This window comes from Pseudonaja textilis, chromosome 2 (genome assembly GCF_049901715.1).
Source record: "Pseudonaja textilis isolate UNSWEBS1 chromosome 2, rPseTex1.2, whole genome shotgun sequence".
Taxonomy (NCBI): domain Eukaryota; kingdom Metazoa; phylum Chordata; class Lepidosauria; order Squamata; family Elapidae; genus Pseudonaja; species Pseudonaja textilis.
In genome coordinates, this window is record NC_141991.1 from 125,911,067 (window position 1) to 125,923,614 (window position 12,548).

Consider the following 12,548-nt stretch of genomic DNA (forward strand, 5'->3'; position numbering starts at 1 on the left):
TCAATTAAAATTTTTGTCTCATTTCTTAGTTCTGTTTGTTAGCCTTTTATACCAATTATTCCAAATTGAAAAGAATTCAGTACTTTCTGTTACTTTGTGTATTATTAGTTCTTCATTAGGGGTATTTAGTGTTTTCCATACTTGTACATCTGCTTGTACTTTTAAGTGTCAACATAATAGGCATGTTTTTAACTTTACTTTACTTTACTTTACTTTACTTTACTTTTCTTTCTTTCTTTCTTTTTTTCTTCCTTCCTTCCTTCCTTCCTTCCTTCCTTCCTTCCTTCCTTCCTTCCTTCCTTCCTTCCTTTCTTTCTTTCTTTCTTTCTTTCTTGATATTCATTTCATGTTTGTGCTGTCCTTGTGCTGTTTATATATGTGTGTATAATTGTTATTAATGATTTTTAAAAGGAAGATTAAAATGAATATAAAACTAATATTTAAATATATCCTTCTGTCACTATTTAAATGGTGCTTCAGTTGTCAAAACCACCAAGACATTCATTTTCATCACAGAAGTTCTCTCACCACTTCTCTGACAGTTTTAAATTCTTTCATTTTAAAATATGTATTTTAACTTCATTCCATATCCTAACATAGTTATTTTGAAATAACATACAGTTCATATTTGTCATAGTGATACCCAGATATTTTATCTTCTTCTCAATCTTAAATCTCTATTCATCAATTCTGTGTGCTCTTCTGTTTTCATATTTTTGTTAGCATCTTTATTCTCTGTTTAATAATTTTGAAACCTGCTCATGCACCAAGTTATTTTCATTTGACCATTAATATTTTAATTCCCCTTAACAGAAACTTTCAGAACCAAAATCAAGTCAGCCTTAACTCATACGATTCTTTTTTTAAAATATTTACTTCCACAATCTTTTCATCTTATCTTACATTGCTATTCATTATTTCAAGAATTAGAATAAACAAGAGAGGAATGGGCACTCCTGTCTTGTTTCTCTTTGTATCACCCAATGTTTTGTTAGATCTCCATTAATAATTATTTGTGATTTTTATAAAGTTAGAATTGATCTTACCATGTAGTAAAGTTTCTCCAGAATTCCCATTTTCCAAAACCTTGAATAGGAAAGTCCATTTAAAGATTTTCAAAGACCTTCTCTGCATCTAAGAAAATTAATGGGACTTTGTTTTTTTATTACATTGTTCCAAATATTCCAAAATATCCATACATTTCTAACATGGTGCTTTAACATTCTTTTTAAGTAAAAAAAATTCACATTGATTCTCATTAATGAATTCTTGCAAGATTATTTTCAGTCAATCAGCTAGAATCATTGCCAACAAGGTGTAACTATTTAATAATATTGGTGAATGGAATGGAATGGAATAGAACAGAACAGAACAAAATAGAATAACACAGTTGGAAGGGACCAACCCTCTGCTTAAGCAGGAAACCCTATATCACTTCGGACAAATGGTTGTCCACTCTCTTCTTAAAAACTTCCAGTGTTGGAGCATTCACAACTTCTGGAGGCAAGCTGTTCTACCTGTCAGGAAATTTCTCCTTGGTTCTAGATAGTTCTTCTCCTTGATTAATTTCCATCCATTGCTTCTTGTCAAAGGTGCTTTGAAGAATAGCTTGACTCCCTCTTCTTTGCAGCAACCCCTTAAATATCAGAACATGGCTATCATGTCACCCTTCATCCTTCTTTTCATTAAACTAGACTTATCCAGTTCCATCAACTGTTCTTTATATGGTTTAGCCTCTAGTCCCCTAATCATCTTTGTTGCTCTTCTCTGCGCTCTTTCTAGAATCTCAACATCTTTTTTACATCGTGGTGACCAAAATGGGATGCAGTATTCCAAGTGCTTACCAAGGCATTATATAATGGTATTAACACTTCATGTGATCAGTGTTCATGTATAGTTAGTTTCTTGTGAAAAACCCTTGACACTTTTTTCTGTATTAATGCTATATTGGCCACTTTCCACATCTCTAGTATCTTTCTTCCCAGTGGGATATAGAGTTCATCCTAGAGCTTTGTAAAGTTTGTAAAAGTTCATGGTCAAAACATTTATAATAAAAAACATGATAATTCATCCAGTCTAGTTATCTTTTCTAGTTTAATTTTTCACATACCTCATTGTTATAGATCCATTCATAATCTGTCTCTGTTCTTCTGTAATCTTCAGTAAAGGGATTTATTTCTTTAGATATTCATCTGTTTTCTCTAGAAAGATGTCACTTTCTTTATACAAATTGGAATAATATTTTAGCATATAGGTAGTCCTTGACTTACAACCATTCATTTGATTGCCATTCAAAATTACAACGGTAGTGAAAAGAAGTAATTTGTGCTGTTTTTCATCACTGATGTCTGTTGCAGCGTTCCCATGGTCACGTAATCAAAATTCAGGGACTTGGCAACTGGCATGTATTTATGATGGTTACAGAATCCTGGGGTCATGCAATCACCATTTGTAACTTTCCCACTCAGCTTCCAACAAGCAAAGTCAACGGGGAAAGCCAGATTCACTTAACAATTGCATGATTCACTTAACCATTGAGGTACTTAACAATTGTGACAAAAAATATCGTAAAATGGAACACAACTCACTTAGCAACTTCCTTGCAGAGCAACAGAAATTTTGGGCTCAATTGTGGTTGTATGTCGAGAACTACCTGCATATATAATGTGTGTGTCTGTGTATCTATATCTATATCTATAATTTTTATGAAAATCTTCAGACCAGAAGATAAAACTAAGAAAGTAGTAGAAATTAAGAGGGGAGGGGGAGAAAGAAATCGAAGGAAAAGATGAAAAAAGGAAAAACAATTCAAAGAAAAATGGAAAAGAAAGAAAATATTAAGAAGTGCTTCCACTATTCTTCACAGGAGTTATAAATACGAATGTATTTTAATTTCTTTCTCTAAAGTTACATTATATTATCTTCTTTTTATAATGTATTCTATCTCATTATCAAAACTGTAAATCACAAATTCATTTCCATTTTTACATGAAGGGTCCATAAGACGTTTCCAATCAGCAATAAATATAGATAATGTCTATTCTGTAATCAAATAAGTTAATTTATCCATTTCAGCAAAACCTTTCAATTTCATCTATCATTCCTTTATAGTGAATGGTATTGAATCTTTCCATCTTTATGCATACAGTAATCTTGCTGACATGATCATATATTGAAATAATCTTCCATGGCTTTTTCCTAACTGTCAGAAATTGAATAATATTGATGAACTGCTTTTTGTATGGCTATCCATTAATATTATATCTCCCTCTTATAATTTCTATATCATTTTCTCTTTTATTTCTTTTTCTAATTTTTATCATAGCCACTTCCTTGGTTTATTTGCAAAGTCAATTTTTTTTTTGCTTTACATAATGCTAATTATTTTCATTTATTATTAACATAGATAATTGTTGTTTTTAAAAAATATTAATTTATTGAGAAATAAATTAATGAATTAATTGTCTAGAAATTTCTTTAATTCTTATTTTCCCTAACTCATCCACAATTGCTGGTGTTTTTCTTGACTGTTTTTTTTTTTAAGTTCACTACTAGATTATAAAAAAATAAAGTTTAATAAAGGCCTTACTTACATCGCAAATCATTTTTAAAATCTGTAAAAAATAAAAGGTAAAGGATTCATCGATGACTATAGTGGGCAGTGCTCATCTCCACTTCAAAGCCATAGAGCCAGCCCTCTCCAAGGATATTTCCATGGTCATATGGCTAGCATGATATTTACTTCCCACCAAAGCGGTACCTATTTATCTACTTGCATTTTCATGCTTTTGGACTGCTAGGTTGGCAGGCATTGGGGAGAAGATGGGAGCTCAGATCTGGAACCTGGGCTGTTGGCTTTCCAGCTGACAGCCCACTGTTTTAACCACTGAGCTGCCATGCTGCCCCTTTTAAAACAGTACCTTTACTTAAATCATTTTAAAAAAGCTCCTTTAATTTCTGTTTACAGTTCTCCTCTATTGTTTTCTTTCTGTAGCAATATTTTTTTTATCTCTTTTACTTATCCTTTTACTCTTACTTTTCTTTTTCTAAACCAAAGCTCACAGGTTAGTGATCTTAAAAAGTGTACTGTATTATCTCTACTTAAGAAATCTTAGTAGCCAAGTTATTTGAAATACAAATCATGTCTATCATAGAACAAGATACACAAAAAATTCCATTTGAAAATGATATAAATGAAGCCTTAGATAAGAACCTGTCCGTGCTGGTTAGACAGTATATAGTTAGTTTAGGAATGAGAGCTGCCCCCTTAAGGGAATGCTCCATGGGAAATGTAGTTAATACCTCATGGGAGATGTAGTTTATGTTATGTGGTCACATCTGTAATCCTGACTGGTCACTGACTTGATCTCTGGTTGGACTGGGGGAGTTTTGGGGCATTCTTGGATCCCAGCATCGTGCTGGAGTTTTCCTTTGCTATAATGCTATGGGATGAAGAGCACCATCTTTTCACATTATTGAGGCAACTATTGAGGCAAAGGTTGGACATTAGATGAATCTCAACATAACTGTGAGTTATACTTTGAGGATGCCTAATAAAATCCAATAAGCTAACTTTGCATGGCAGCCTTTGCAGTGTTGAACTGCTTGTCCTGAGCTGTTCCAGGAGTTTAGGGACATGAAAGAAAAGAAATGCAAAGAAAAAAAATTAATTCTTTAAAATTCACAAATTTAATTCTTAAAAATTAGATAGAAATAAAAAGACAATATGGGAATAATTATATATATTAAAATGGGATATGTTATTCTGTGTGTATCTTTTTAGATTTATGACATTTTGATTGGAGAAATGTGACATATTGGACTTCCTTATTTGGTGTTTAAGCTTTTTGCTTTAAGCTGTTTTTTTTTCCTATTCTAATTGTTTAGTATCTAAATACTGAGTATCTTATTGTGTGAAGTTTTTTTCTTCCAAAGGAGAAACTACCTGTTAGGTTTAAGTTTTACTCATTTTATGTTAAATTGTTAGGATTATTTTATATTTATGACTATGTTAAGTTGAGATGTGACTGGAATAAGTTTTTATTTGGGACAGTTAGCTCTGGAATACCGTGTTTCTCATATAATAAGGCTGGGTCTTATTTTTTTTTTTAGCCCCCTGAAAATGGGGCTGGCCAGGGCTCCTCCCTGCAACCAGACCCCGGTGGAGACAGTCAGCTTCAGGCGCTCCTGTTGCTGCCTTCCTGGGCATCGTTTGAGGGCAAAGCCCATTCTTTTAAAAACAACGCCCTACGCGCCAGAGCCGGGCAGGCTGGGCAGAGCCAGGAAAGCGAGCCGCGGATACGCACCCGCCTGCCAAGCAAAAGAGCTTGGCCGACCTGAGCTTGGCTTCCTTCCCAAGTCCCTCCAACCCGACCCTGAAGGGGCCACCAGGAGAGGCCACCCGAGACAGTGATAGTGCCCACCCATCCATGGACAGAGAGGCAAGGTGACGGCCCGCACTATGTCCTCCTCTGAGCTAAGCCCTGCAGAGTGAGCGCCTCTGCCCGATGCCTGTGCCCCTGCAGCATTTGGAGCTGCCGGCGTGTTTGGGGATGCATGGAGATGGGGATGGGCTGGGCAAGGGGTGGAAAAGATGGGCTTCAGGCTCTCTCTGCCAGACTCGCCGGCCAGGGAAGCAGTGCTGCTGTCGCCTTGCCTCCCTGTCCATGGACGGGTGGGCGCTATCGCTGCCTCGAGCAGCCTCTCCCGGTGGCCCCTTCAGGGTCAGGCTAGAGGGACTTGGGAAGGAAGCCAAGCTTGGGTCAGCCCGGCTCTTTCGCTTGGCAGGCAGGCAGATGTGCACCCGTGGCTCATTTTCCTGGCTCTGCCCAGCCCGCCCGGCTCTGACGCGGCCATGGTGGGATGAGCAGAGGGCCCGGTGGAGAGGCGCTCACTGCCTTGGCCAGAGCTCCGCTGCCGGGCAGGAGGGCCCACCTTTCAGCTGCACTGGGCGCCCCAGGCAAAGGTCTTCACGATCTGCCCAGTGCCAGGCAGGGATGGCAGCTGGGCGCTTCTCCCAGGGTGGACCGATCCTGTGCTGTGGCCCCAGGAGATTCGCCTCCCCACGTGGGGTTGGGCTGTCCTCTCGGGCAGGTGAGGCTTTGTTGTATCAGTAGTAGGGTGTCATTTTTAAAAGAATGGGCTTTGCCTTCGAACAATGCCCAGGAAGGCGGCAACAGAAGCACCTGAAGCCAAGTGTCTCTGCCGGGCTCTGATTACAGGGAGAAGCCCTGGCTGGCCGCACCAAATGCTGGGTGGCTGCGCCAAATGCTGCGTGGCTGCACCAAACGCCACGTGGCTGGACCAAACACCACATGGCTGCGCCAAATGCCATGTGGCTGTGCCAAATGCCACGTGGCTGCGCCAAACGCTGCGGCGTTGCTCTAAACACTGTGGCAGCACGGAAAGAAGGGAAAGCAACGGTGGTGGAAGGTCTCCCCATACGAAGAGCCCCACCAATGCTGAGATCAATACAGGCAGCACCATATCTGGGTGTGCAACTAAAGTACTTCCTAAAAGCAAGCCCCCCCTGCCATTCCCCCCCATTTCGCATGTTTTAATATAGGCCTCAATTTTGGAGAGGGGCTTAATTTCATTTTATACCTATAAAACATGCTGGGACTTCCTATTGGGGGAGGCCGTATTGTTGGAAAAACACGGTAGTTTGGAATGGGTTGGGTATTAGAATTTGAATCTTTTTTTAAAAAGAGAAATGTCTGTTATGTTAATTCTTCGGTTTGGTTTGTTTATAGAATGGTACCTTTTTGCCTTTTAAATGGCATTTTGCCTATGACTGAAAGTCTAGATCAGAAAAGTTGTGAATGTAAATTAAGCTGAGGGAATCCACCAATCAGTTCCCTTAATGTCTACATTAATATAGTAAGAACAGTACCATTTGCTGGTCTCAATTGTGTTATAGAAGAGGGATCTGCAATGAAGGAAGTACAGTTGTGCTTTTTGTTTTTGTTTACCCAAAGGCTGGAGGTTACTACATTAATGTGACTATCTGCTTTTGCCCTGTGATTGCAGGCCCCATAATGACCCATACCAGTAAATGCAAGCTACTACCAATTCAGTTTTTCTCCTTCCATTTCCTATCCTGGGATTTCCCATGTTCAGAAAAGTAGAAGAAAAATCCAATATTGACACTGCTTTCCGTTTGGTATCCATACACCTTTAGCAACTCAGCTGAAATGAAACTTAATTTAATTGGCATTTAGAGTGCATGGATTTTGTCTCCCGAACTAATAAGAGACATAAAGGAAATTAAGAGGGAGGTGCAATTTAAAAAGAATAGAATAGAGCAGTGGATACCTCTGTATGATATAGAAGGTGTTTTAGACACTATCACATATAGATAGCATCCTTCTGCTGCTTTTTTAAAACAGCTCAGCTAATCCCAATTTGTGGCAGCCACAGATTCAATATGAAGTAACTTGAACCCAAGTTGAATCTTGATTTAGCTAAGATTTGACTGGATCTAGTGAATATTTCTAATTCCAAACCACCATTTATGCCAATGGTAATAGGAACAGATACATACTGCAGATAGGAAACGTTTCCCTTCAGGTTCCCAGAAAGCCGCTGGTACAAAGTAGGCCACTTTTGGCCTGTTGAATCAAAAGTTATACAGGACTGATCTGGCTGAATCTCCCCTCTATTTCTGCTGTTCTGAAGACCAACAGATCCTCAAGACGTTCATCGGACATTTGGTTGACTGTTGTTTAGGCTTGATCCCTTAATTTTGTTGTGATTTTCAGATGTCGTTGAGGATCCATCCAAATAAAGTAGCAGAGGTAAAGTTTGGCAGAATAAAGGGGGAAATGCAAAATAAAATGCTCTGTTTTTAGGACCCAGGAAGAGACAGTACCTTCAGAACCTACCTTGCACATTGTACATGAAAATGAATATGAAGGAAATAGAGTACTGTGACCTTCCAGATGTGGCTGGACTTTTCTATCTTAGTGGCTGTGGGTTATGCAGTCTGACCGAATGAAAAGTCCCACAACATATGGAGGGCTCAGGAGAAAGCACTCCTTCCCCCACTTCTCTCACTATGCACACTTTCTAAATGATGTTTCCTTCATTATTCACTCTGCTGCATTCTCTTATTATGAAGAGGCTCTCCAATTCTATAAGACTGCATGCTGCTAGCATTCTTAATTGGGTTCCAGGATCTGAAACAGCAGCTTGCAATTCTTAATGAGTTTACATGCAGATGTAGAAGAAATGGACGGAAACTTACAAGTTACAGTTCTCTCATCATAATGCTTTGCTTTTATTTTATTATATTCATGTGTAAAACAACAATGATAAATGCTTGTTAATTTACCCCTCGCATTCATCTATGCTTCACAAACCAATGAAACGTAATACCATTTTCTCTAGTCTGTCTAGATATTTACAATAACTGTGCAGCATTGGAGCAAACAAAATGTTTTATTAAGCAACAAGTGAAGACCGGTGTCTGTCAAACAATAAATAATGTTTTCCTCTAGCTCCAAAATGGCTTGTGAGGTTTGTTGCTGCTGCTGCTGCTGTGTTAAAGCTAAAGAGATCCAGCTGCTCCCTGAAGAGGACTGCTACATGCTAAGGCTGTATAAGCAAACTTGGTACTTATTTGCAAGAGCTTAGATGTTGAAGTCCAAATTGCCAGGAGCCTACATTGTTAAATGTACTTGGATATTAAAGAAAATGCTTTTACTGCTTTCTTCATTGGTTCAACAGCCTCATGATTTATGAGACATTAGACCAGTTGTGGTTAACCTTTTTGGCACTAAGTGCTGAAACAGGAGAGCGCGCGCCGAAAAGGCACCGGGTGCTGAAATGCGCATGCACGTACCAGAAACCAGAAGATCAGCTCCCAGCGCATGCATGCACACTGGCCACCTGGTCTTCTGGTTTCTAATATGCATGTGTGTGCGAAGACCAGCTGGCTGGCACATACATGCGTTCCAGGGAGCTGCTTTTTTAGTTTCCGAAGCTCCTGCACATGCACGAAGATCTGCTGGCCGTCACGCATGCGCATGTTGGAATCAGGAAGAACAACAGCCGATGGATGGCATGCCCAGAGAGATGGCTCTATGGGCCACTTCCGGCACACATGGCATAGGTTCGCCATCATGGAGTTAGACCCTTGTCCCATTCATTTTTTAATTTGACTACCAAACATAGCCATAGTTTTCTAAAACTTCCTGCAGGTGATTTCGGGACATGTTAGGGTTTTTCCTCTACCACAGCTCTTCTATGGCTGACCTGATTTCAGTTTTGCCTCACAATACGCAAAGATATCTAAGCATACAGGTAATCATCATCTTTAAGCAGGGACTTGGCCACTGCAGTTTCCTTTTCTCATTACAGTTAAATTAAAGTAATATTAATTTAACATGTAGTAACCAGTACTGATGATGTTACCTAGTTAGGGTAATAAAACATCTGCAAGAAAACAAGTAAGCTCAGAGAGCATCAAAGACCCCTCATTTCAACCCTGAGCTACAAATATTCTCCTTTATTAGTAACCAGACTCTATGTGGTTATAGGCAAAAAAATTACTGGTTTATCAGACACTTGTGGAATTTTAAAAAGCAATTTCCCAGTCTCCAAATACACACACACACACACACACACACACACACACACGGAGGGCTTCCATCCAATGTAATGCCTCTGTATTAATCCTTGTTATTCTGCCTAGCTCTTAACAGTAGAGCAACTTTTCTTTAGAGAAAGAGATTGGGGGGCGGGGCAGGATCCATTGGAATCACCCATTTTTTGCAAACCCAAATCGGTTAACTTTTTAGTAAGTTGCACAAGCTGCTATTTCTTCTCACCCCTTTTTTTCCTCCAAGGACAGAGATAACAGGAGAGGGCAGCCTGGATAAATCACACCCTACACGCACTGCGCATTCTCATGGGGAAAATCTCTTCCAATCCACCCCCTCTTTTCCCTAATCTCTGCCAGAAACACACACCCCCACACACACACACACATCCATGGCAGGGCTGATCATGACAAGGTGAAAAGTCCTGGATGTGTTCAAAAGTGCCTCCCCCCTTCTCCCTATCTTTTTCTTGCTCGCTTTTCTTGTGTGTAAGAAAGAAGGGGGGGGGGGCTTTGGATGAGTGATGACTGTGGCAGGAAAAGCAGGGATCAAAAGAAGCAGCGCAGTGGCCAAGCTTTTCAGGCATTCCAGAGTGGACGATGGCAGGCTACAGGCAGGCAAGCAAGGGTGGGCGCGGGGCACTCCTTACGACCACTAAAGAAGTGGTCTAGTGGACAAGAGTACACACGGGGGTGGTGGGGAGGAAATTAAGGCACCTCTCAGAAAGATGGCCTAGCCATCTTTTCAGGGGGTCTAAAAAAAATAAGGTCCAGACATATTTTCTGAGAAACTCAATATACATAATCTATTCTTCTGAATGAGAATATAAATATATTCTTCTGAACTATTATGAAGGAAAATAAGTAGGTTTATATAAACAGAACTGCAGAATGTGCCAGCAGACCACTTTAATGAAAACATCCGATTTATGGTTGATTTTACACTCTGAAAGCCACTGTATAATTTTAGTCATTAAACATGTAGATCATCTAATAGTGTGGATTGATTTTAATGGTTGAAAGATAAATCTTATATTTTACAAAATTATTAATCTGCACCATCCTGTACTTTCCCCGCCAGCTCCTTAACTATGGTAGTACACCAAACTGCCTCTCATATTATATTGAATGATTAAATTAGATGAAAAATGAAATATTAGTTCCATTTTAATTTGTGATTGTGTATGTGTACTAAACTCATTTAGTTGGAATACAAATACACAGTCTCCAATTAGTGGAAAGTATTATCTTACTAAGTGATTACAGATTATGAAATAACAAAATTAAGATATAAACCTGTATTTTCAAATAAATAGAGATTCAACTAGGTTGGAGCAGGGTTGGGCTGCTGGGGGTTCGCAGCAGTTCAGGAGATTCCCTAGCTAAGTTTCTGTGCAGCTCAGAGAACCCCCAAATCCCACTCCTGGCTGACCCCACCCACCCCACCCCTCCCAGGCCCATTTTGGATGCAGGTAAGTGCAGGGCGCGTTTCTGGCTTCCAGAGAGCCTCCGGAGCCTGGGGAGGCCATTTTTGCCCTCCCAGAGGCTCAAGAATAGCCTCTGGGGCCTGGGGAGGGAAACCCCTCCCACCGTGGTGCAGGAGACTGACCAGCAGAGGTGGTATTCAGCAAGTTCTGACGAGTTCTTGAGAACCGGTAGCAGAAATTTTGAGTAGTTCAGAGAACTGACAAATACCACCTCTGACTAGAGATTTTACAGTCTCCTTCCCCAAGCCACGCCCACCAAGCTACACCCACAGAACCAGCAGTAAAAATAATTGAATCCCACCACTGCTGACAAGGCCATGCCCACCATGGCCACGCCCACCTAGTGACCTTTGCTAAAATTTTTGAAGCCCACCCCTGGGTTGGAGATAGTTCAGCATTTAAAGCATTTATTCATAGTTGACTAATATGATATGCTTCCTTGACAGAAAACAGTGCATGAAGCACAATACTGAAAACTTGAACTAGAAATAAAACAGCACATTGTCAGCCTACTTTATTGTCTACTTTATTGTAAAGCTACATTAACAAAATGTTGCAAGTCTGAAAGTACAAATCCTCCATGGTCACTTTTACAATCCAATAACTTTGGCAGGGGAGTGCCACATAAGTCTCTTGCTCTGTACACTATGTAGCTCTGGACTATGTTCCCTCTTATTTGACTCTTCCCTAGATAACATCTCTTCATCCTGTCTCCCAAGGTCATTTGCACACATACCTTTATCCAGGGACAGCTTTGCATGAAACACACTCAGGAAGCCAATCATGCTAAGCTGCAATTGGCCCAATAAAATGGTTTGGACCCAAAATATTTTTTTTTAAATGAAATAATATATTGGTTGGAATCTTGAAAGAAAAACTATTGGGAAACGATTGGCTTTTGTTTTGAAACATCAGTAATAAAGCAAAATAATACTTTTGATAAGATGTGTTCCGGGAATTACACTAATTTCAGTAAAATTAACCTTCAGGTTTTCAGTTTTATAAAAATAATATTCAACATGTGTGGATATCATGAGCTTGTAGATGCTTTTAAAAATGTAATAATCATTTAATAACTTTTAAATGTGCAATCAGGGAATTTGACTACATCTCTAATGTTACAGAAAATCTATGTATCACTGACATGATGAAATCCTTACCAGATTGAATAATTATGGAATGATATGAATTTTGAAGCAGAAAATAGTTCAGTTTTTGCTATTTTAGATGCATTATGAAAACAAAGTTTAACACTGATTTTGGAGACTGTTAAGGATCCCACCCAGTATACAAATTATCATTCAATGTCTCTGTTTAATATTTATGCTAAGATTTTAACAGCTACATTGATAAGAAGATTACAGAAGGAATTGCCTGCATTAATTCATGTTACTCAGTCTGAAAGATGTCAAGCTTCAGATTATGTAAGATTTTGGTTGAGATAACAACTTTGTACGCTG

General features: G+C 39.3%; 1 protein-coding gene across 3 annotated transcripts in view; it reads left to right on the forward strand.

Moving 5' to 3' along the window:
- CA10 (carbonic anhydrase 10 (inactive)) overlaps positions 1-12,548 on the forward strand; it is a 372,251-nt gene that overhangs the window by 145,778 nt on the left and 213,925 nt on the right. The gene's annotated exons all lie outside the window — the stretch shown is intronic.